The sequence below is a fragment of the Epinephelus fuscoguttatus genome, linkage group LG8, assembly GCF_011397635.1.
Source record: "Epinephelus fuscoguttatus linkage group LG8, E.fuscoguttatus.final_Chr_v1".
Lineage (NCBI taxonomy): Eukaryota > Metazoa > Chordata > Actinopteri > Perciformes > Serranidae > Epinephelus > Epinephelus fuscoguttatus.
The window spans coordinates 600,195-620,447 of record NC_064759.1 but is presented as its reverse complement, the minus strand read 5'-3'; the positions used below and the strand labels follow the sequence as shown (position 1 = coordinate 620,447).

General features: G+C 46.6%; 1 protein-coding gene across 3 annotated transcripts in view; it reads left to right on the top strand.

The window, feature by feature from the left end:
• Positions 1 to 20,253, top strand: part of sema6e (sema domain, transmembrane domain (TM), and cytoplasmic domain, (semaphorin) 6E) — a 182,305-nt gene that overhangs the window by 19,726 nt on the left and 142,326 nt on the right. For all 3 annotated transcript variants that reach the window (XM_049582618.1, XM_049582617.1, XM_049582615.1), the window contains exon 2: positions 13,265 to 13,326. The gene's annotated coding sequence lies outside the window, so the exon portion shown is untranslated. The remainder of the gene's footprint in view (positions 1 to 13,264; positions 13,327 to 20,253) is intronic.

Below are 20,253 nucleotides of genomic sequence, written 5' to 3'. Positions count from 1 at the left end.
ACATCATCTGACCCACAGATCAACAGTTTGTCATCAACATTTTATTTTGGACTCAGACGACTTCCTTGATTCAGTGTGTGTCAGCAGAGAGACATTAAACCTGTTTAATATCTGTTTATTGATCGTCAGTCATATCGACATCACCATATTCAGCAGTATTATGGGATGTTCTCCTGACTCCTGTTGTTGTAGCTCAGAATCAGCCAGAGACAGAAAGAGTCAAACTGTTCGTCTGAAAATTGAATCAGAGTCAAACTGTGATTCTCCAAAAACGAGAACAACCTCCCAGTCATCAACCCTGAGTGTGTGTGTGTGTGTGTGTGTGTGTGTGTGTGTGTGTGCGTCGGGGCTGGAAAACATGTTCATTAATTGACTGTGAGGCAGTAAACTTATTTCAACCCAGAGAAACAACACAACAACTCCCACACAGTCACATCAGCCTCCTCCGCCTCCTCCTCCTCCTCTTCCTACTGCTCCTCCTCCCACTACTGCTCCTCCTCCTCTTTCCACCCAGAGACTGAAACAACATAATAGCTCCAACACAGTCAAACCAGCCTCCCTCTCCTCCTACAACTACTTCTCTTCATTTGCCTCCTCCTCTTCCTCTTTTCTTCCTCTTCCTCCTCCTCCTCCTCCTCCTCACTCCAGCCAGTGAATCCTCGTCGGCAGTTTTATGTCTCTTCATTGCCTTCCCTTGTTTTTCCTCCCCCCTCTCTCCCTGAGGAGCAGTTTCTGGTGACTGACAGCGTGAAAACCAACTCGCAGTAAACAAAGCACCGACTGCCTCACCGCACCATTACTTTAATGTCACGACTGGAGGAGTCTGGGTAAAACACACTCAGGACATGTGAGAGGCCGAAAGCAGCGTCAGTGTGGTCTGTAGTGTCAGTGGGGTCTGTAGCGTCAGTGTGGGTCTGTAGCGTCAGCGTGGGTCTGTAGCGTCAGCGTGGTCTGTAGTGTCAGTGGGGTCTGTAGCGTCAGCGTGGGTCTGTAGTGTCAGTGGGGTCTGTAGTGTCAGTGGGGTCTGTAGTGTCAGTGTGGGTCTGTAGTGTCAGTGGGGTCTGTAGCGTCAGTGTGGGTCTGTAGCGTCAGCGTGGGTCTGTAGCGTCAGCGTGGTCTGTAGTGTCAGTGGGGTCTGTAGCGTCAGTGGGGTCTGTAGTGTCAGTGGGGTCTGTAGTGTCAGCGTGGTCTGTAGTGTCAGCGTGGGTCTGTAGTGTCAGTGTGGTCTGTAGCGTCAGCGTGGTCTGTAGTGTCAGTGGGGTCTGTAGTGTCAGTGGGGTCTGTAGTGTCAGTGTGGTCTGTAGTGTCAGTGGGGTCTGTAGCGTCAGCGTGGGTCTGTAGTGTCAGTGGGGTCTGTAGCGTCAGTGTGGGTCTGTAGCGTCAGCGTGGGTCTGTAGCGTCAGCGTGGTCTGTAGTGTCAGTGGGGTCTGTAGCGTCAGCGTGGTCTGTAGTGTCAGCGTGGGTCTGTAGTGTCAGTGTGGTCTGTAGCGTCAGCGTGGTCTGTAGTGTCAGTGTGGGTCTGTAGCGTCAGCGTGGGTCTGTAGCGTCAGCGTGGTCTGTAGTGTCAGTGGGGTCTGTAGCGTCAGCGTGGGTCTGTAGTGTCAGTGGGGTCTGTAGCGTCAGTGTGGGTCTGTAGCGTCAGCGTGGGTCTGTAGCGTCAGCGTGGTCTGTAGTGTCAGTGGGGTCTGTAGCGTCAGTGGGGTCTGTAGTGTCAGTGGGGTCTGTAGTGTCAGCGTGGTCTGTAGTGTCAGCGTGGGTCTGTAGTGTCAGTGTGGTCTGTAGCGTCAGCGTGGTCTGTAGTGTCAGTGTGGGTCTGTAGCATCAGCGTGGTCTGTAGTGTCAGTGTGGTCTGTAGTGTCAGTGTGGGTCTGTAGCGTCAGCGTGGTGTGTAGCGTCAGTGTGGACTGTAGCGTCAGTGTGGTCTGTAGCGTCAGTGTGGGTCTGTAGCGTCAGCGTGGTCTGTAGCGTCAGTGTGGGTCTGTAGCGTCAGTGCGGTCTGTAGCGTCAGTGTGGGTCTGTAGCGTCAGCGTGGTCTGTAGCGTCAGGGTCTGTAGCGTCAGCGTGGTCTGTAGCGTCAGTGCGGGTCTGTAGCGTCAGCGTGGGTCTGTAGCGTCCGCGTGGTCTGTAGCGTCAGTGTGGTCTGTAGCGTCAGTGTGGGTCTGTAGCGTCACTGCGGTCTGTAGCGTCAGTGTGGGTCTGTAGCGTCAGTGTGGACTGTAGCGTCAGCGTGGGTCTGTAGCGTCAGCGTGGTCTGTAGCGTCAGCGTGGGTCTGTAGCGTCAGCGTGGTCTGTAGCGTCAGTGCGGGTCTGTAGCGTCAGCGTGGGTCTGTAGCGTCCGCGTGGTCTGTAGCGTCAGAGTGGGTCTGTAGCGTCAGTGCGGTCTGTAGCGTCAGTGTGGATTAAGGATAGACCGATACATCAGCCGGCCGATATATCGGGCCAGTATTTGAGGGTTTTTTTTTTTTTTTTTTACTTGTATTGGCATCGGCCGATACGCGCGTGGGTTTGCGGATTTATTTTTCCCTGGCACTTTTTTTCCTCTGAAAGTATGTTGTTAAGTTGAACAAAGCTGTTGAATCCTACTGTGTACAGTAGTTGTTGTTTTATTTATCCTTCAGCTTAAATATTTGTTTATTTTATAAAAACATTACTGGAAGATTTAAGAGCACTGAACTCTTTTTTATTTGAATGTATTATAATAATAATAATAAGAAGAAGAAGAAGAAGAAGAATATTCTACCTGTTCTACCTCAACTTTCCATCTAGTTTTAGTATTTTTTACTGTTCAATAAATGTTTCTTATTTTAAACTTGAGACCTGTAATATTTGTTATCATTGTGTCATTTTTTTTTTTTTTATGTAAATTGAGGGAGCAAAAGCAGTATCGGCCCCAAATATCGGCTCAAGAAAATCGGCAGTCTATAATCGGTCATCGGCTAAGGGTGATGGCAAAAATCGGTATCGGCATCGGCCCTAAAAATATCCATATCGGTCTATCCCTATTTTATATATGTTCATATTTTTGAAACTCCATCATCAGTAGCTCTGTGACGTCATGTCATATTGCCATACCTTAGCTGCTGCTGAAACGACGCCCCTGGTCTGAACTGTACAGGACATATTTCTTATCTTGTGTGTGTCACATTCACAGGCGTGAGGGGGACGGGATATTTAACACACTCGTCAATATAAAGTTGTCCAGGACGACTTCAGTGCTTAAACAGAATCGTATTAACACCTCAACAGCACCACAAAGCAGAAACATCACAGACCTTACACAGAGTCTGAAATGAACTCCAGCCAAGCGTCAGGTTGATTTTCCTTCTGGTGAGTAAATCTTTGGTGGCTATCTGCCGTGTTTGTGCCAAAATAGTCATGTGATTGATCACCATGCTGAGTCTGCACTGTGTTCTGGTGTCATAACAGATGCTCAGTGTCTTATGGGACATAAAAACACATGTTACAGATGTGTCTGTACGTGTCTGAAGTGCTGCTAGCTTTGCATCGTTTACTGAACAGGACATCAGCTGATCCATCAGTTGCTGCTGCTCTGCAGCTACTGAGCTACTGTGATGCTGATGTGTAAATGAGTGTATGTGGTTGTTAGTTGTGCTCAGACTTATGGAGGTAATAAAATAATAACACCAAAGACCAAAGTCCAAACCAACTTGTTCCATAAGGTCAGATTATTTTTCTCTTCAGCAGAAACGTTTCCTGATGGTTTGTGTTATTGTTCACTGGCGCACGGTAAATATGCTCTGATTGTGTTGTTCATGTGCTAACTGGCTAACTAGCATCAAGACGCTCTTCCTGTTTCCCTTTTTCAATGATGGATACAGAGAGAGTTACTTCCCCTCAGCAGGAGCAGAACAGAGGTGTTGATTGGCCGTCAGCTGGAGGCTCTGTGGTGCGTTCATGGTCACCTTTTTTGGCTCAAAGTAGAGGCAGCGCAGCAGCAGGCGGCTCTCGCTAGATCTTTGACGTCAGTTTGGTGCATCTGGGCCTTTATGCTCAGTTGATATCAGACACTCAGCCGGCAGATAAAACCAAGAGACAAACATGAAGTTGTGTTGTTGTGAATCTGATTTAATCATCAACGTGGCGTTTTTGACACTTCCAGACGAGGTGGGAAGAGACGACCACGCCCACGTAGAGGTGTGCAGCATGTAATGAGTTCTCTTCTGTTCCAGAGTATCTCTGATGAAACTCATCTTTGATATCATATATTGATTGTCAGTGGCTTTACAGAAGAGCTCCAGACGTGTTGTGAGCTCGACAAGTCTTTGAAAATATCGGAAACCAAAGTTGACCATGAAAATTGTATCTGCTGCGTCTCTATTGACAAACAGATCTGCAGTTATTGTCGCCAGTGTCAACGACATGAGATGAAACCTGACGCTCCTCAAACAGACGTCGTAGTGGTCTGAAAAAACAAATATGTTCAAAAGTTTTGTGCAAAGATGTGGAATTACATTTAATCAAATCTCTTGTGTGAGTTTGACGGAGTGTCTAATGGAAATCATGAGTCATTTAACAGGCACCAGCACCCCCACCATGATCTGGTGTGTTTCCTGCAGCTCGCTCCACTTTGCTGTTTGCCGCTCGTCACTCAGAGCCCCTCTGATGTGAAAATGAAATGCATAAAAAAAAACCCAGAGAGCAGAGACTGTGGCTGCTCGGCGGCCGACATGTGCCGGAGACACAGGTCACTTCGTCCATTCACCAGGAGGATCTTTTTAATTAGGCTATGTTCTTTTAATTAAGCAGCCAGCAGAATGTCTGTGTCCATTTGTCACCCGAGCTTTGCTCAGGCGGCGCTGGGTGAATTTCCCTTCTTTTGTCTCCTCACGCTTCCAGAGGTCCCTGCTTCCTATTATATTTCCTCATTCACTGAAATGTATTTCTTCTTCTGCTCCTTTAGATTAGCATGATAATACCCCACGGAGGGGAGGGAAAGTGGCGAGGAGCTATTGCGAGACTGCTCATCAGATTCTGGGCGTGCAGGGCCGTGGTTATTATCATACTGAATGCACCATCAGTTAAACTAACAGCCTGAATTCCGACATTTATCTCCAATATCATAGACCGACTGTCAATTGCACAGGGAGCACAATGGCAAATTATGGGTTATGTCTTGCTCCTTGGAGTCTGGATCTTTCCCCTGAGTAATTACGCTATGCTAATTCTGCCCCCTCATGCACTTCCCATGACAGGAACAAGGCTTCCCAACTGTTGGGATGTCACACAGTCGGCTGAAGGGAAATATGACTGAATAAATGTGTTGTTTGCGTCGCGGCGCCGCCCTCCAAACATTTTCCCCCCTCGCTCAGGGGCACGCAGGGCGGCGAGGCTCAGCTGGAGCTTGTAGCCGTGTTTCCAGAGACGGGGTCGGATGCAGGTCAGCCCACCTTGAACTCCTCAGCTGGATTTATTGTGTGGAAGGTGGACAGGGTCAGGTCGCGCCCCTCCCCTCCTCATCAACACCAGGACTCTGTTAGCGTCGCACAGACAAATCCCTGTCACGCTCTCTGACGATGGCCTGCTGGGGTCAGAGGTCAGCTGCTGGGGGGGGGGGGGGGGGGCGTCCCTGTGGCATGACCTGAATACTGATTGATTTTCTCCAGTGGGAGGAGTCAAGTCACATAGCCCGACCCCCTGTGGCGATGAGGAGTGAGGGAATGAGATCCAGAGGAAGGGAAAGTCACAACATGCCTGACTCCTCTGCTCCTCTGTGTCGCTCAGCGGGTGTGTGTTTTCACTTTCCCTGAAACCAGACACCCGACCACATGTTTTCCTTTAATAGGCAGCCGAGCACAGAAAGGCCACGAGTGTGTTCTGTGTCCAGATGATTGCTGAGCGCTCCTCCGCTCCTCCTCCTCCGCTCCTCCTCCTCCTCTGCTGCTGCGCTGATCAGCTGCTGTTCAGCAGACGCACAAACATGGTGACAGTTTCACCGGTTTGGACTGTAACCTCCTTCTGTAGTAACAACAGTGCACCGACAGAGTGAACGCTGAGATCAGAGAACACAAATCAAACTTTATTTATACAGAAGCTTTCACACAGCCGTGCAGCTCAAAATGCTGCACAGAGCAGAGCAGGACGGAAATAACTGGACATTACGACAATAAAATATTTTAAATAGATAATATTTAAAAGAATAAACAAACACAAGGGGAAAAATAGTGGAAGAGACTTAAAAACATACGATAAATGACGAGACAACATCAAGTTAAAGCTGAGTTTAAAGATCTGTCTTTATTAATTAAATAATTTAGTAATTTATTCATCTTTATTTACCCAGAGGTCTCATGGAGAATGAGAGAGACCAGGCCGAAGCAGCAGCCAATCAGAACACAGTAAAATGCAACATTAAATCACTGTAGTCAACAGGCCTTTAATTCCTTTCATGTAAAACTGTTGCTCAGCAAAGATCAGGAAATACAACCAGTCTGAATATTACTGTATAATTACAGTATATTTGATCTGACTGTGAGAGAGTGGGTTTAAAGGCTCCTGACACACAACGACACTTTATCCTGTTAAAACAATCCTCACAACTTGGATTCATTGTTATAAAACCCTTTTGATTCTGTTGATGTGAGGACAAGATTAATAACTTTATACATCTGAAGAACAGACCAGGCCTCTAATGGAGACGGGTCTTTATTTGTCAGAGTGTACTGGACCAGTAAGAGACTGGACCAGTAAGAGACACTGGGCCTTTAACTGGGGTTTTTCAGTACATTGGAAAGTGTTGTATTTAATGTCTCCATGTGCTGACGAGCCGTCATACCAGTGTGTCTGTATGACATGAAGTTAATTCATGTACAGAGGAGACTTGATGATGACTTGATGACTTGATGATCACTGAAATAAGGAGAAAGTGGATAAATATAGAAATCTGTTACATATCAGCAGAAAATCTAATGTCGTTCATCACAAACAAAAATCCACAATAAAACAACTCAGAGAAAAAGAAACACCAACATGTCTCTGTCACCACGTTCTGTACGACGCCTTTAAACTCATCAGTGGATAGACGTCTCTCTGATTTTAGACCTTTTTGAGGATTGTTCAATGTCCATGGTGCATTGTGGGAAAATAGAGTTTTCAGTCCAGATCTGTTAAAAACCTGCGCTCAGTAAAAAACAACAAAAGCAGCCACCTGCAGGAGCAGAGCAGGAAACTACCTGAGCTCACACACACACACACACACACACACACAGACGGTGCAGAGGTCGGCTGGAGGTTCGTCCAGTCTTTATGTCTCTAATATTCACTGAGGTGGAGTCCCTGGATGTTTCATAGAGCGCGGCTGCAGCTGAACGGAGACACAAACAGTGCTGGATAACAGTCAGAGGAACACCTTGTGTCAGCGTACAGGTCCCACAGGTTTTAAACTCAACCTGTTTATGTTTAGTTACGTACAGTCAGTCGACAGCTCCACTCACAAGTCAGCACCAGAAATACTGGTCTGACAAACGTATTATTAAAATCATTATTATATTGAACAGACGTGTAATAATCAGCAAAGGGTTTCTCTTCTCTAAAGAATATTGTGCTTTAATAATATGTGTTGACATTTGTTCAGTGAGTTGAGGTCATGTGTCGTAGGGTCAAAGTGCCACAGTTCAGCAGCAGCTAAAATATGATTCAAAAGTCTCTTGATAATACAGAATAATATTTATTTCAGGCCGTGTTTCACCTTGGAGATTAGACCAGCTCAGTTTGGACTGTTTTCTTTCTTTGAGACCAGTTTGAGTTGAAACTTCTGTTTAAATGAAAATTAGTGGTTAGAAACCCAAACTGTGAGTTTAAATATGTGTCACAGTTTACAGACCAATGTTGACGTCTAGCTTGGATTTAAAATACGTTCTGTGGAACATTTTCTGTCCAATGAGGGATCAGACTCCTTCACTCAGTCTGTCTCCAGTCACAGTGAAGTGGAGCTCCAGTCCCAGCTGGACGAGGACATCTAACTGGACTACTGTCCTTGTCCCAGTATACAAGCACGGGAGGGGAATCCATTTATTGAGCCAAGTATGTGCGACTCCTCTACGATAGGTGGAGATATGCCCCCTTTCAGCTTGTTAGTATTGGACCTTTTTCCTGTTGAACTATTACGTCACAGACCAAACAATGGACAAACAAGTTAGCTACGGTTAGCTAGCAGCTAACTGCTACCATGGTGGACAACTTTACAGCTCTGTACATTTGGTGCGTCCAAAAAGTCACGGCTCTGGATGTAGATTTCTCCATGTTGTTACCGGCTTCTTCTTCTCTTACACATTTAATGCTATTGGACTTCCGGGTCAAAGCCCGGGGCGGAAACTGTGGAGCATGCTCAGAGCGCCTCGGCCAGTTTGGGTCTGATTGACTGTATACATGCAGGAGTCACATGATCTGGGTGTGTTAGTCCCACTGTGACACATTCACTGCAGGACCATTTCACTCACACTGACATGTTTACAGGGATTTTAAATAAATCAGTTTCCTCTGTCGTCATGGAAACGCACTGAGTGTTACCGCTAAATAAAGTGGTTTGAAATTAAAATCTAATGAGTAACATCACTAACACCATTTCTAGCAGACACCATGCAGTCAGTGAGAGACAGTAATATTTGTGGCTGTTTATATCTCTGAACTTTAATCGTCTTCTTTCAGGCTCTTCGTCCGTCGTGCGCTGAATAATAGAAGCTGGTGTTTTCTCGGTGTTGCTCAGAGGTTTGACTTTGTCCAGAGCTGCTGACATGTCCTGATATTTGAGCAGAGATGTGGAGCTCACACACACACGGCTCTAATTTTGATGAGTTTCCAGAGGACTCTGTAATTATGAGTAAATGTTTGTCCTTATCCAGTATGTGCAGGAAGCCATTTAAATGTCTCCCATCTCCTCCAGTCAAACAGAGAAAGGTCACGAATAAGACTGAAACAGAGAACTAAACAGAGAACTCATCATCATCATCATCATCATCATCATCAGCCCCAGACCTGATTATCCCCGTCAGGGTGGAGCTGATATTTCAGGCCCACTTGTTTCTGCATGAAGAAACTTTACAGGCGTCTTTGTGTCCTCTGAGTAAAGACTTTTTATTAGTCTGATATTAACGGAGCTGTGATCCAGACCTGAGCTGTAAAATAACCAAACTCATCTCACCCTGGAAGCTTTAGAGAACGCACCTTCCTGTGACATCATCAGATCGCTGGTGAGAAACTCCTCCTGATGACTAAATGTGATTAAATCATAAAACACAGAATCTGGAATTAATGATGCAGATTTCTCAGAACTAAGTAAAAACTCTGAGATGATTCTTTAACAGGTTTGATGAGAGGGAACAAGAGCGAGTGGGTAAAGGCAGGAAGGAGGCAGCGTTAGTGAAGCGTCTGACCACGATAACAGACTGGTCTTAATCTCTGGATGATCTCATGAAGCTTCAGACACTGATCCTCAGAGCTGCGTTCGAGGCACCCTGCAGTTTAGATCTGGGATAATGAGCGACTAAATCTTCCTACAGTGAGCTCAGCTGATTAATCAGACAGTCGAGTATTAACAGGGCGGAGGACTCACTCCTCTGCGCAGACCTCACTCAGCTGCTGTTTCAATCAACACATATTAATAGCTTGTCACAGAGCGACTCGTTGCTCTGAACACGTGTGGTTGTGTCTTCTCGTGTCGTTAATGGGAGCTGACATCACCATAGAGCTTGTGGTATTGTCTCTTGTATCAGTTTACTCAATCAATAAAAGACCCATTCCACAACTGTGAGCTCTGAGGAGATGCTGCGTCCAGAGACAGTTGTGCACATGACGAAGGCTCGGAGGTCGAGGTCACTCAGAGAAAGCAAACGAGGGAAACAAACATCCGGTCCCACGGTCCGGAGGCCGACGCTTAGAGGCCGTGATTATGCTCACAGTTGTGGTTTTTGGATTGTTCTCAGTGAAGGATTGTGTTTATGTATGTCGTCAGGAGTTGAGTCGGAGCCCAGGCTGGAGCGCCGTATTTAGGTCAGAGAGTCATTTCTCCTCCTTCTTCTTCTTCTTCTTCTTCTTCTTCTTCTTCTTCTTCTTCTTCAGGACACGTTCAGCAGCTCCCTCTCTCTGTGTTCACGACTGTTTGTGTGTCACTCAGAACTTAACTTCGGCTCTGTGTCGTGATTTTCTGTCTGCGTCAGACTCTGGCGCTGTGAGTTGTGAGGTCTGTAAAATCTTCTCCAGCAGTCGTCCTGTTTCGTAATGTCTCTGAGCGCATGATGGACGACGTGCTGGTGCGGCTGCAGCAGGCGGCCAGCTGATCAGCGTCACTGAAACCCTTCTTGGTTCTGCTGCACAAACACACTCAGCTGAATTAATCACGATGCATTTAGGGGCAATTTGTAGTCTGGGAACTTTAAGTGCCTCGGAGATAGTCTGGAACCTTTTGTTGAGGCCGCGCTGGAATTTGTTTTCCACAAAGTCTTATCTGCCTCGTTGATGGTTTTTGTTTTCAGGCAGTGAGTTCAGAGCCGAGCGGAGTTCCTCCAAACGGTGAGCACAGACTCTTGTCGATCAACATTTCTCTCTTTACCACTGAAACAAAGAAATAATGACCATTTGCCCAAAGGGATCACACTACCCAGGGTAGGATATTGATTCAACACAGCAGCCGTGCTCTCCATCCAGGCCTCGTTGTCCTTTTGTCAAAACAAAGAAGTTCAGAGTATGAAGGAGAAAAATAAGCCGGCGAGTCGGCTTTGCCTTAACCTTAACTGAACCGTCAGCGGCATGTGGCTGCCAGCTGCTGCGCCTGCTAATCCACAGGATGCTGCCTCTGCAAGTCAGATCGGACTCTGCTGCTGCTGAGACCTGCAGGCTGGAGGTCAGCGCCGCCATCATCATCATCATCATCATTTGTCAGGATCCAGCTGGGTCAGAGCAGAACACAGATCAGAACCAGCTCTCCTCAGGTCCACGTGTGAAGGAGGTGCTAACTCAAAGACTCTCCTCCTCCTCCTCCTCCGCCACAGCCGAGTCGGTTAATGACTTCCTACAATGCTCATTGTGAAGTCACTCACTGTTTGAGTTCAGCATGTGGCGCCCTCAGAGAGTTCGCTGCAGATTGAACCTCTGATTGCTTTTTGATGCTTAATGTTGAGAACTCATCAGCAGCAAATGAAAAACATGTGCTGTATGTTCAGGAGAAAATGACTCATCAGCCTGCCGAGGGTGGCGTTACGTTTTTACAGCAATCTGCAGGTGAAATGTTTTTATACGTCTGTGCACACGTGACGGACCTGGTCAGAGGGGGCGTGTCTTCAGGTGTTCATCCCTCTGTCTGTCCGTCTGTCCCATCCTGTGATTCAGTATCTCAGGAACACCAAACGTCCTCTTGGACTCAACAGTGAACTGATAAGAATTTAAAGGTCAAAGGTCACTGTGACCTTATGAACTGATCAGATTTGTTTTTTTTAATTATTTTTATAATTTTTATTTGCACACACATGAAACTACATAAAATCCAAATAGTAAAAATAAAAGAGGTGAAGCAGCCTCAGACTGATGCAGACCAACCTCTTCTCAACATGAACTGTACTCTCAGAAATTTAAAGAAACAACAGAAACGTCCAGTAATTGTTCACCAGGAAACACACTCGCCAGACGCTTCACGTGAGCGGTCGAGGCGATGCACGATGAAGCCCTCTGGTTGTGGCTCTGTCCAGGATGTCTGATATTAGCTATGTGTCAGAAGAACAAGTCTGGTTGGTTGTTGATGTGGCGGTGGAGCTCGTCTCGATTGTTGCTGGTGGATTACACATTAGCTTGCAGAACGCTCGGGATGGGAGGGCGAGTAGGACGTCTCACCAGTAGCCCGCCATGTCTTCCTCATTTCAGTTGAAGCTTGTAGCCGGTGTTTCAGTAAACCTTCAGGTTGAACACAAATACAAGAGTCAGGAACACTTGGTCTGATGTCCTGTCTGGTGCTCGTTAATAACTGAGGACACGTGGAGTGAGAAAGTAAAACTACTGAAAGGGAGAGAGAGGCTCGTAACGTGTCGCCCTTGGTGGGCGCCATCTTGTCTAACTGTCTGTCTGTATGTTAATTTTTGCACCTCTTCAGTTTAGAATGATGATATGAAATCCACACAGAATATTATCAGTCAGTTACTAAATAAGAAAACATCAGTGGGTCCCTGTTTAAAATCAGAGATAAATGAATCAGTGAGCGACGTGACGTTTTGTTGTTCTTCTCTGTTTAATAAAATTAATATGACTTTTAAAGTCATCAGGAGTTTAAAGATTTAAAGATCAGGTCGATCTTTATTTTTCCTGAGGACGTTAAAAAGCAGAAATGACACCTTTATTTCAAACAGCTGATCCGAGCTGTCTCACAGACGACGGCCCTGTGTCTAGTTTACCAACAAACTTTGGAAAAATTAATTTACACCACCAGAATTTTAATGCATTTAAATGAGAATAACATCTGATAAGAGCAGAAATATTAATTTAGTCATTACCATTTATTTTCCTGTATTGTTTTTTCTTCTGTTTTGCACGTGTGAGTTTATTTCTCTTCTTTTTAATTCTTGCCTCGTGGTGCTGTTCAGGATGAACCATGAAATATATGAAGCACAACCTCAAATATGGAATGAAGGATATTTTTCTGTGACACCAAAATCATGATAACATTCTTAAGATTCAAACCTGTAGTGTAACTGTTGTTATTGATCTCTATTGATCACTGTGTATCAATAGGGTGTTATTGTGATGCATCAGTGACACACACACACACACACACACACACACACACACACACCATTTATCACTTTAAAGAAAGAAAGAAAAGTCATCAGCACATCAGCTTCATAACCAGAGATACCTGAAATGATGACAATAAAAAGTTTAAGAACCGATCAGCGTGAAGCGTCCATGTTTAGATGTGAACGGTCATGTGAACGGTCATGTGACTGGTTGTTGGAGGCGGTGATTCTAGTTTTTGTGATCTCATCTGAGGCTGAGTTTTGTGTGGCGAGATGAAGACGTCTCTGTGGGAGCAGATTGTTGCAGCAGACTGCGAGCTGAGACGCCATCGTCACATTTGGCGACTCTGAGCTTTTGGATTTGTCAAAAGATTTTGTTCACTTATTGGAAAACCAACCTGTTGTCACGAAACATCAGAGCGTCGTCTGTTCTCTGCAGCTCAGAGCAACGTCCCTCTGTCACATGGAAGTCAGCGGTACACTCTGTGTTGTTAACATGATGCTAATGGTGATTTATTTCTCCTCCACAGACACTGAGAGCTGCTGCCTGCTCCGCCCCCCACCCCCTGGACTCACCTGCCTGAAGGCCCAGGTACGCCACCACGCTGTGTCTGTGTGTCGTTACAGGGCTGAGTCTGTGTTCACTCAGCTGTCAGAGGTTAGACTGACGAGGTCATGTGACACAGTCAGGTCCATGTCTACTGTCACTTCATTACTGGATGCTTTGTGCTTCTATAATTGGACATCGTCTCCTCAGTTACTCATCAGCTGACTGTAATCAGACGTCAGGAGCGTCTCAGTCTTTGATATAAAGAGTTTGTGTCCAGCGACGGACAAACAGAGATAAACGAGCTCAGTTAGAGAAACAGAGGAAGTGTCCTCACTGACCTTCATGAGATGTTGGGTTGTTGTTCTGTGTTTGACCGTTTGTGATGTCACATCCTTAGTTAGCGTCCCGAGTTACGTCATGTCCTGAGTGTACAGTGACAGAGGGTTAGGAGGAGACACATGGTGAGGATGAACCTTAGTTGACACAGATCTAAGCACCAGTCTCCTGAGAGACGTCCCAACCTGCCTCCTGATTTACTCCTGTCAGTCCTGTCAGTGGTCACATGATCACAGCCTCTAAACATGTGGGTTAAGCACATATTTCCTGCTCATGACTTGTAACATGCACAGATGTTGTCTGCGTTATGTTGGTCGTGAAACCTGTGAAGAGTTTGAGACAGTTTTCTGTGCGTTGGATCAGTTTGTTGTTGCACAGATTATTTCTGTGTTTTACAGGTCTCAAGATGGTGAGGCTCAGCTGATGATGATGATGATGATGATGATGGTTGTTGAGTTGCCTGTTTATGTTGCCAGGTTACGTTACGTTTTGTCTCAGTGAGTCCTGATTATTTAAAGTTCTAGATAAATATTTCAGATCGTGTTTTCAGGGTGTTCAGTAAAGTATTTACTCCCTGCTGTGATGAAGCAGCATCAGGACGAACACACGCACACACACACACACACACACACACAGACACACACTTATTTATGTGACGATCATAAAATCCACATCAAACTGCTTCAGACAGGTTTCACACCTGTGGAGGATGACTGACACATAAAGCTGCAGGTTTATTCTCACTGTGATGAAGATGTCAGATCTGAGCAGACTGACAGACATAAATAATATCTCATCATTACATACAGAAATAAACCCCCATGTTCTGGTCCTGCCGCAGTGTCTGACAGACATGAGAGAAGCTACAGACGTTAACATGTTTCAGAGCTCAATCATTTGTCTGAGTGATTATTACCTGAGCGAGCACCTCAGCTGCTCTCTGCACACTGAGAAGGGTTTTTAGAACTTTAAGAGCAGCAGCACTTTGACTAAACGCTAATTCAACTATTGAATACAAGATGGAAGAGACTATAGAAAACAGGTTTTATACAAAGGTAAAAAGACTGAGCTGAGAAGAAGGGATGAAAGGAAAGAAGGAGAGAAGAGAGGAAACATTTGAGGATAATCTCTGACCCAAAACAACTCCTATTTCTCCTCGTGTGTTTTTAAGCGTTGTAGTTATTTTATTTACTTTATTATTTATTACAATAATCAGGTGTTCATATCGATGTTACTGTCGTGTGTGTGTGTGTGTGTGTGTGTGTGTGTGTGTGTGTGGTCGTACAGCTGCTACTGTAAAGATTAACACTTCATTTTCTTTAGCGTCTCCGAGAAGTCTCTCAGCTGCTGTACGAGACTCGTCATGACAAAGACAGTTGGTTTTTGGAAGCTGGCTGTTAATACAGTCTCTGCTGACTGTTTCTTTAAGGCAGATCTACCTGAGGCAGGTGTGACAGACACTTGTAGATGGAAACCTTTCACACACAGAGATGCAGTGCAGCAGTGGGCGGAGCCTCTGCTCAGGTGTTTCTGTGTGTGAACACACTTGTTTAAGGATTGAAGGTGCCATATGCTGCACAGGCTGCAGAGTTCAACACAAATAAATCTGACGACTCAGAATATGAAGCGGTGAGTGTGCTGCATACTAATGAGGCGTCCCACCTGTGTTAGGGCGAGCTGTGTGTTAGGGCGAGCTGTGTGTGAGGCGAGCTGTGTGTGAGGCGAGCTGTGTGTTAGGGCGAGCTGTGTGTTAGGGCGAGCTGTGTGTGAGGCGAGCTGTGTGTGAGGCGAGCTGTGTGTGAGGCGAGCTGTGTGTTAGGGCGAGCTGTGTGTTAGGGCGAGCTGTGTGTGAGGCGAGCTGTGTGTTAGGGCGAGCTGTGTGTGAGGCGAGCTGTGTGTGAGGCGAGCTGTGTGTGAGGCGAGCTGTGTGGCGGACTGGTCGGGGAGTTGGAGGGGAAATAACCTGTAGCATGAGGCAGAAGTTATTGTGTCTGGCCGGGCTTTTCCCCAGTGAGCCTGACTGTGGACAGTAGAGGACAGGGCCAAGGAGCGCCGATGACAGGACGCCTCGTGGGATGTGTGGAAACAGATGGCTGGCCAGATGCCGGCCTGCTGTGACCTTGAAGGCGTTTGAAGGTAAAACCAGCAGAAATGTCTGAAAACAGAGAGGAGAGACGACAACAGAGCCGCAGGTCTGTTGCTCTGCCCCAACATGTCTCTGTGCTGCTGCAGTGTGTGTGTGTGTGTGTGTGTGTGTGTGTGTGTGTGTGTGTGTGGCTCAGTCTGTTTGTGTGCACCTCATCAGAGGAGTTAACCTTTTGTGGCGTGTTGTAATTTGGATTGTTTTGGTTCACACTGTTGGACAGGAAGTGAGCCGCGGCGTGTAAACAACACAGGTTTTATTAACAGGAGAAAGTTCCGCTTCAGTCAGTGCAGCTTTATCTGAAACATGATGGACTCGTTCAGGCGCTGCGTCACGCTCTGTGTTAATAACAGGTAATCTGGTCTGTCTCCACCCAGGGGGTTCAACTGGGGGCCCGTGGCCCCTACAGGGTCCTCAGAGTCACTGCAGGGGGCCGACAAATCTTTTTTCTTTTTCAAGAATTAAAATACACATAAACATGAATCCATCTCGTTATAGGCAAAGACAAACTGGTTTATCCACACAAATACACCAACAACAACAACAACAACAACAACATGGATGATGACGTGTTTCCCATGAACCCTTCGTGTGTTATCAAACACTTAATAACTGTGCAGTGTCCGTAACAGCGAGGTAAACTCCTCACTCACAGTTCAAACACGTCGGCCTATCAGCTTCATTATTATTATCTCAAGTGTACCGATGTTCTTGTGAGCCTCAGCCATGGGCGGAGTGTGAGACAGTTTGGCCCCTGGGCACAGATATGTAGAGGGCCCCGCCAGACAGTAGACACACTGTTGTTTACCGTCTGTGTGTGAAGTCGGAGTTAGTCAATAGTCAGTACCAGCAGAGATACATTCCTGATGCAATTCAGGCGGCGGCAGCAGCGGCGGACTGTGAAGCAAACGCCACCAGCAGTCTGATGTGTGCGAGCCTCGGGGGCTTTGAGAGCTTCAAAGGGAGAGCTGTGATCAGAGCTGGGAACTGGATGGTGAGGTGGGTGGGTGGGGGGGTGAGAAATAAGAGGAGATGGAGGAGGGTGGAGGTGTCAGGCGTATAATTGGGGTGAGGAGATCTCTGGGGTGGATAGAGGGAAGCTTTATTAAGACCGCTCAAGTCTGATGTGCCTGCACGGCCGCCTGGCTCTTCATGGCACACCCACGCCTTCTGGGCCAATCTTTCGTTTCCACAAGAGACTGTGTAACAACAAAGGGATGAAGGGCAGAGTCCTCCAGCTCCTCTCCGTCACACACAAGACAAAAGATCCCATTACTTGAGGAGCAGTGATGGCGAGGCGGCGGCGTATGGACGGGCCTTTTCCTGTTGTTTCCTCACTGCTGAGCTCAGTCTGTATTATTGATAGTGCCGTCAGATCGGATCCTGAGATGCTGCAGATACTCAGTTACACTTCGGTGAGACCTGCCCGTCTCCCTTTGTGGTGAAACAGCCTTTCTTTTCTCACCTGTTTGCCTAAAATAATCCAGATTTACAGCAGCAGCACGGTGAGCACATTATACTGGGCTGTGTGATGGTGTGGGAGAGCCGGATAATGCACGGACTGAAAATGCATTGAGAGCAGAGCATTTATGAAATATTTACAGCCCAAAGTGTCGGCAAACAGCGGAGCGGAGGACGGATAAAAGCTGAATAATCTCACAAGGGAAAACAAAGTTTCCAGGGTGACTTCCCCCGTGACTGATGGTATCAGAGTGATGGTGAGATTAGGAGCTGAGCTGCGTCTCCTCTCTGTGACCACTGAAATGTTCCTCCATCAATTATTGAAAGCTTTTGTAGATGCGTGCTTCCTGAAAATGTCCTCCGTCCCACAAAAGATTTAGATTTAGTGAGCGACACAACAAAGACTTGAGTTGAAGCAGGAGCCCCCCCGTTCGGTCCTGGGCTGTAAATTGGTTTCTGTGGAGCTCATGAAAAAGGGGCTGGAGGTCTGTTCTCTGCTTCCTTAGTAGCTTGTTAATCCCCCACAGCTCAGGCCGCAGGGAGAGCTGCTCCCACATACATGGCCCTTGTGGAAATGGCGCCACTCCTCCTCCAGCCCTCTTCCGTCCTCTTTCCACTCGGTCCTGCAGGGCTTGGCTAATCCTCTGCCTGGTCATGGTGGGGAAATTGCAGGCTTTTTCAAAGCTCTTTGCTGGCTGGACTTCAAAGTTCCAGGGATACAGAGACTTGAGGAGGTGGGAGAAAATGAGCTCCACCGCAAGCAGAGACTGTGAGGCCTCACCTCGGCTCTCCTGCTGCTGCTGCTGCTGCTGCGGTGACGAAGACGTTGGTCGTTTCCGGGGAGAGGTTGAGTTGATGGGAGAGACGGAGCTGTGAGGTCTGGTGTACGCACGGCTTCATGGTGTCATAAAAATATACAGCAGACAGTTTGCTGAAATACAGAAAAGTATAAATATCATCAAACAAGCTGTTTCACATAAAGATGAAGCATGACTCAGCATAAAATCACTGCTGACATGTAGTATCTCTTCCTGTTTATGCACCGCCGACGCCAGAACTTATTCTCAGTAACGCCTCCACACAAACATCCAGTGAGACTCAACAATGAGCTGATAAGTGTTTGGTGTCAAAGGTCAAAGGTCAAAGTCTCTGTGACATCATGTTTTCTGTCCATAAACAGTGTTGATGTGAAATGATGTGTTGATTCATCTTTCTGTTAAAATATGAACCGTGCTGATTGGAGGTCGATGACCACGATGGAACGTTTGAAGCGTTGAGGTCGGCCCCGCTCAGGACAGACGTGGACGCAGACCGTCCTCTGGCTGGTTGGTGGAGGAGTGTAACTGTGGCTGTAGTTCAGTGTTTGTTTCACAATGTGCTGCCAGAATCCACAGTTCACTGCGAGGTCGATCACTAGAGTGAGTCTGACAGGAAACAGACGAGAAGCTTCTGAAGTCTGTTTCAGGCTGGGACTGATCTCAGCGAGGCCTCGTCACTTCACATCACTCAGGACGTATGGGTGCTGAAGATCTGGGCTCCTTGAAGCTGTCAGAGATCCAGCACTGATGAGTCCGTCCAGATACTGGGTCCAGTTATTGTTAATGTTTTGTCACAGATGTCTCTGATTGGACGGACGTTATATTCTAACAGATGTCACTCAGCTCGCTGTGGTGTTAAAGCTGGTGGGCGGAGTCACACAACCATGGCAGTTTTTTCGGTGTTGTGATTCTGGTAGCTTCCTCTTGACCGTGTGCTGGTTACAGTCAGACACCTGGTCACCACCGTTTTATTAAGTCCTGACCTCACCTGAGCCCAGAAACACCCTGAACACAGAACAATATTAAACCTGAGTCAGAGGACGGAGCCTCTGCAGATACACACACACACACACACACACACACACTGCTGGATGAGTCCATACGGTGTGTTTATAGGTATGTGTCAGTGATCAGGTGTCCTCACAGCTGTAACGAGTCACGTGCACACTGATCACAATGAGACCTGATTGCAGACTTTTCTCGGAGTTATTCAACAGATCATCTGCACGTGCAACAAGGTGATTACTGTGAGTGGACCCCTGGGGTCTGGGATTAGACATGATTCTGTCCTCCATGCTCAGAAACACACACACACACACACTGAGACGTCAGTAAGCCGTTGGGCGGCTGACCCCGGGGTAACCCTGTGTAAAGGTTAGTTAGCTGGAGCTCAACACGGAGGATTATGTCATTAGCGGAGGCTTTCTGAGCAGCAGCTGTGATCGAGTTTGATCTCGCTCATTCAACTTTGTGTCGTTAGTGTCGCTGACTTCAGATGGAGATGGTATCAGTGTGTTCACCTGCAGTACTTTGTCCTGAGCGCAGCACAGGCCTCAGCTGCTGACGTCACAGACCTGCCTCAGAGCTGCGACTGATGAACACACGTCTTTTTGTTAGGAGTTAAATCTGATGGTCTTCATTCATTTCTTGTTTAGTTTCTCAGTTATTAATCACCGAGGCTGAGACAGATTCTCAGAGCTCCAGGTCACGTCTCGTTTGCTCTGTTTTAATCCGTTATGACTAGAAGACATCACGCTTATAAGACGTCACGCTTATAAGACGTCACGCTTATAAGACATCACGCTTATAAGACATCACGCTTATAAGACGTCACGCTTATAAGACGTCACGCTAACAGCAGCCGTCACTTTGAGGCAGAAAACTGTAAAACTTGTTTCTGTCTGTTATTTTCAGCTGTTTCTGTAACGTTTAAAGATCTTACTGTAAAATATCTGACTGTGCAGTTACAGTAAATTATTGGCTACTAGCTGCATCACTTTCACAGGAAATTACTGTGTAAGTTTTACAGTAAATAGTTGTGACATGACAGCTGTGTACTGTGATGTCACAGCCTGCATGTTACTGTGATTTATCAGCATGTTCCTGTAAATTACATTATTTACCTCACAGTTTATGTACATTTGGTAACTGTGATTTAGAAATATGCTCCTGTAGAGTTACTGTATTTACCTGTAATCTTACTGTGATTTA